This window comes from Salvelinus sp. IW2-2015, linkage group LG23 (assembly GCF_002910315.2).
Source record: "Salvelinus sp. IW2-2015 linkage group LG23, ASM291031v2, whole genome shotgun sequence".
Taxonomy (NCBI): Eukaryota; Metazoa; Chordata; class Actinopteri; order Salmoniformes; family Salmonidae; genus Salvelinus; species Salvelinus sp. IW2-2015.
Genome location: NC_036863.1, coordinates 42,386,314 through 42,391,684, shown reverse-complemented (window position 1 = coordinate 42,391,684; position 5,371 = coordinate 42,386,314). Strand labels below are relative to the sequence as shown.

Below are 5,371 nucleotides of genomic sequence, written 5' to 3'. Positions count from 1 at the left end.
CAATGCCACCAGCCATACTGCTCATTCTGTGCGTGAGACCTGTTGGATCGGAGGGTGAGGGCTAGGGCCATTCCCCCATTCCCCCCCAGAAATGTCCCGGATCTTGCAGTTGCCCTCGTGGAAGAGTGGGGTAACATCTCACAGCAAGAACTGGCAAATMTGGTTCAGTCCACAAGGAGGAGATGCACTGCAGTACTTAATGCAGCTGGTGGCCACACCAGATACTGACTGTTACTTTTGATTTTGACCCCCCATTGTTCAGGGACACATTACTCAATTTCTGTTAGTCACATGTCTGTAGAACTTGTTCAATTTATGTCTTAGTTGTTGAATCTTGTTATGTTCATACAAATATTTGCACATGTTAAGTTTGCTGTAAATAAATGCAGTTGACCGTGATAGGACGTTTCTTTTTTTGCTGAGTTTAGTATCTGTTTGTGTGTCAGATATCACCTATTCTAACTGCCATTTATAATAGACTAGTGACTATGTGTTCACAAATACCTGTATGGCGCCAACACTCGGCATACTTGCAAGATGATGTGATGGAGTCCAGAATGACAGACAGGCTTGATGCTGATGTCTCTGAATGGAGAGAGACCTTGCACTCAGCAATAAAATGATACAAGACACATCTAGTACTTTTTGTCTATTGTATTATAGAATCAAATGGTACTATCAATGGGGGCAACGATATGGGACACCATAAAGGGGTATGACAACTGACATGTTTGGCCTCAGCACCACCAGACAATGTTGATAGGTACAGTGTCTGTATCGGCTGTGAAGGACAATAAAAGATGAAAGATAAGTGTAATATTTGCACATTGTTATATTAGCAGAAACCTGCTTCAACAATATGATGTAAAGGATGGTTTAATCTACATCGAACTGTTGCACTTGAAAGTTATCAAAACCCTTTGTTTAGAATATCTACATACACTGCATTCGGAAAGTATTCAGACCCTTGGACTTTTTCCACTTTTTCCACATTTTGTTACGTTACAGTCTTATTCTAAAATGGATTAAATTGTTTTTACCCCCTCATTAATCTACACACAATACCCCATAATGACAAAGCAAAAACAGTTTTTTAGAAATRTGTGCAAATTTATAAAAAATGTAAATCTTTAATATCACATTTACGTAGGTATTCAGACCCTTTACTCAGTACTCTGTTGAAGCACCTTTGGCAGCAATTACAGCCTCGAGTATTCTTGGGTATGACACTACAAGCTTGGCACACCTGTATTTGGGGAGTTTCTCCTGTTCTTCTCTGCAGATCCTCTCAAGCTCTGTCTGATTGAATGGGGAGCGTCGGTGCACAGCTTTTTTCAGGTCTTTCCAGAGATGTTCGATCAGGTTCAAGTCTGGGATCTTGCTGGGCCATTCAAGGACATTCAGAGACTTGTCCCGAAGCCACTCCTGCGTTGTCATGGCTGTGTGCTTAGGGTCGTTGTCATGTTGTAAGATGAACCTTCGCCCCAGTCTGAGATCCTGAGTACTCTGGAGCAGGTTTTCATCAAGGATCCGTCTGTACTTTGCTCCATTCATCTTTCCCTCGATCCTGACTAGTCTCACAGTCCCTGCCGCTGAAAAACATCCCCACAGCATGATCCTGCCACCACCAAGCTTCACCTTAGGGATGGTATTGGCCAGGTTATGAGCTGTGCCTGGTTTCCTCCAGACGTGACACTTGGCATTCAGGCCAAAACGTTCAATCTTGGTTTCATCAGACCAGAGAATCTTGTTTCTCATGGTCTGAGAGTCCACRGAGGAACTCTGGAGCTCTGTCAGTGACCATCGGGTTCTTGGTCACCTGCCTGACCAAAGCCCTTCTCCGATTGCTTAGTTTGGCCTGGCGGCCAGCTCTAGGAAGAGTCTTGGGTGTTCCAAACTTCTTCCATTTAAGAATGATGGAGGCTAGAGGCCTCCCGAGTTGCGCAGCGATCTAAGGCACTGCATCACAGTGCTAGAGGCCTCACTACAGACCCGGGTTCGATCCCAGGCTGTGTCGCAGCCGGCMGTGACCAGGAGACCCATGAGGCGGCACACAATTGGTCGAGAGTCGTTCAGGTTAGGGGAGGGTTTGGCCGGCCTGGATGTCCTTGTCCCATCTCGCTCTTGCGACTCCTGTRCCAGGCCAGGCRCATTCACGCTGACTTCGGTCGCCAGCTGTACAGTGTTTCCTTCGAAACATTGATGCGGTTTGCTTCCAGGTTAAGCGAGCAGTGTGTCAATAAGTAGTGTGGCTTGGCGAGGTCGCGTTTCGGAGGACGCATGACTCTCAACCTTCGCCTGTCCCGAGTCCATACGGGAGTTGCAGCGATGGGACAAGACTGTAACTACCAACTGGATATCACGAAATTAGGGAGAGAAGGGTAAAACAAATCTAATTWAAAAAAGAATGATGAAGGCCACTGTGTTCTTGGGGACCTTCAATGCTGTAGAAATGTTTTGGTACCCTTCGCCAGATCTGTGCCTCGACACAATCCTGTCTCGGAGCTCTACGGACAACTCCTTCTACCTCATGGCTTGGTTTTTCCCTTTCCAAATCATGTCCAATTAATTACATTTACCCMAAGTGGACTCCAATCAAGTTGTAGAAACATCTCAAGGATGATCAATGGAAACAGGATGCACCTGAGTTCAATTTCGAGTCTCATAACGAAGGGTCTGAATACTTATGTAAATAAGGTATTTCAAAATGTTTATTTGCAAAAAATGTCTAAAAACCAGTTTTTGCTTTGATAAGGAAAACTAATTATTGAATCAATTTTAGAATAATGCTGCAACCAGTGGAGKTTGCTGATGGGAGAACGGCTCATAATAATTCCTGGAACGGGGCAAATGGAATGACTTCAAACACATGGACACTATTTGTTTGATGTATTTGATGCCATTCCACAATTTCCAGTTCAACCATTACCACGAGCCCATCCTCCCCAATTAAGGTTCCGCCAACGTCCTGTGGWTGTAACACAACAGAATGTGGAGRAAGTGAAGGGGTCAGAATACTTTCCTAATGCGCTGTAAGTTAAGCAACTATATTACACTCATACAGTGCTTTCTGAAAGTATCAATAACCCTCATCCACAGACATTCATGCAAAGTATGATATCTAAAGCATTCCTTTAAAACGAGTGCTTTTTAAACATCGTAAATCGAGAAGTCTCCTCGACATCAACTGCATGGGACTGTGCAGGAACTGACCTTTAATGATAGGTCGTTCGTGAACGAGTCAGCTCTAAGTGCCGGTCTTGTAGGTGAACGTTGGRAGCCGGCTCGCATAACAGAAGAGCTGAAACTATTTATACAAATATTTTTAAAATAAGATATGAATAATCAAARTATTTAAATGAATAGAATTAACTAATTCAAAGAACGAAAAAAATWAATAATATAGACCTAAATGCTCAAGCGCACACATTCGTTCTGACTGTCTGCTCAGACTAACAGCCTTACCTGTTGTTCCTGTCAATCAGACACGCAGTGTCAACCAATGAACCAAAGATGCGTCAGGGAGGGCCGAACCAACTCACTCACAGTCACATAGTCTGGTGATGGGCATTCCGGCTCTTTTTAGTGAGCCGGCTCGTTCGGCACAGCTCACCAAAAAGAGCCGGCACTTTTGGCTCCCAAACGGCTCCTTAAAAAAAATACGTTTTGTATTTTTTCAAGTCAAACAGTTTGCGATAGTTTGACTATGTATGACGGGTGTTAATTAAAACAATTATAATTAAATGATTAAATGAAATCATACTMTACCTTAACCACAATGTATTTAAAAATGCATTGGTTTGTTATGAAAACATTTGCATTTAAAGTATAACTTTTTAATATATATAAACAAAGTGCAAAAACAAATACAATCTGAACAACATAATAATAGAATATTCCACCATATCAAAGAAAAATAAATAATAATGTGCAAAACTGCAGCATCCTACTTAAAACATTAAACTGGTCGCTCTTTTCTCTCTCTTCTTTATTGCCATGTTATAACCAGCAGCACACAGCAATGCTGACCATATTTTGCTTTTATGCGAGATTTGCATTCAGAAATGCAAGCTGCCTCACTTTTCGAGGGGCTGATGCGGTCTCTTCTCTCAGTAATTATTTGTCCCGTTTTCGAGAAGACCCTCTCAGAGGGAACGGATGTGGTAACTATGCAGAGTCTCCCTGTCATGACTTTAGTAAGCCGTGGGTAGACAGAGGCCTTGTTCTTYCACCAGCTCAGAGGATCTGCTGATCTTTCAGAACGAATGTGTGCGCTTGAGCATTTAGGTCTATATTATTTTATTTATTTTTTCGTTCTTTGAAGTAGTTAATTCTATTCATTTAAATCTTTTGATTATTCATATCTTATTTTATAAAAAAATGTAATAAATAGATTACGCTCTTCTGATATGCAAGCCGGCTCCCAACGTTCACTTACAAGAGCCGGCTCTTAGAGCCGAATCAGTTATGCACATTGTTATTTATTTTTCTTTGATATGGTGCAATATTCTATTATTATGTTGTTCAGATTGTATTCGTTTTGAATGGTTAGATTTATATGCACTTTGTTTTTATATATTAAAAAGTTATACTTTAAATGCAAATGTTTACTAGCATTCTTTTTCATAACAAACCAATGCATTTTTAAATACATTGTGGTTAAGGTAGGGTATGATTTTATTTAATAATTTAATTAGAATTGTTTTAACACCAATCATAGTTTGACTGTCGCAAACTGTTTGACTTGAAAAAATACAAAACATTTTTTTTTTTTTAAAGAGCCGTTTGGGAGCTAAACGTGCTGGCTCTTTTTGGTGAACTGAGCCGAACGAGCCGGCTCACTGAAAAGAGACGGAATGCCCATCACTACTGACCAATGGCAGGCACCGACCAATGGCAGGCACCAGTGGGCGTTTCCTGGTGAAAGCCCACATCAAGAAACGCCTGGAATTGAAGTTACGCGATTTTGCAGCAAGTTGGCAAAAGCAGAAGGGTGCAATTGCGGCCAGCAATTTGGGGCGTTCCTGCATCTACAGGAGCCCTTCTTTACCGTATACAAATTTTAAGCTAGGACTCCGGTACACAGCAGACGTAGGAATGCCCACACGCAGGAACGCCCCAAAATGAGTGCCGCAATCACACAATTGGAGAGAAAGCAGTGACGCAAATGTCTCTGTACAGTTTTCGGCTCCACCCAACTGCTGAGCGCTAATAACGTTTGCTGCGTTCAACTACTAGTCGGATCTAGGAAACTCAAATGTACGACTTGCTGACTGATTGAACGCAGCACGTGTATAACGATAACCAGTTATCAAGTTGGARATTTCCGAGTTCCCACTAATATATGAACGCGGCATAAAGCCAGCCAGCC

The 5,371-nt window shown here is 42.0% G+C and overlaps 1 long non-coding RNA gene across 1 annotated transcript in view; it reads right to left on the bottom strand.

The window, feature by feature from the left end:
• The window catches only part of LOC139022922 (uncharacterized), a 36,701-nt gene extending 33,261 nt beyond the window's left edge, over positions 1-3,440 (bottom strand). Inside the window, exons 1-2 of the long non-coding RNA XR_011473994.1 lie at positions 3,214-3,440; positions 505-585 (exon numbers count right to left, since the gene is read on the bottom strand). This is a non-coding gene — a long non-coding RNA (uncharacterized lncRNA). The remainder of the gene's footprint in view (positions 1-504; positions 586-3,213) is intronic.
• Positions 3,441-5,371: the final 1,931 nt, after the last annotated feature.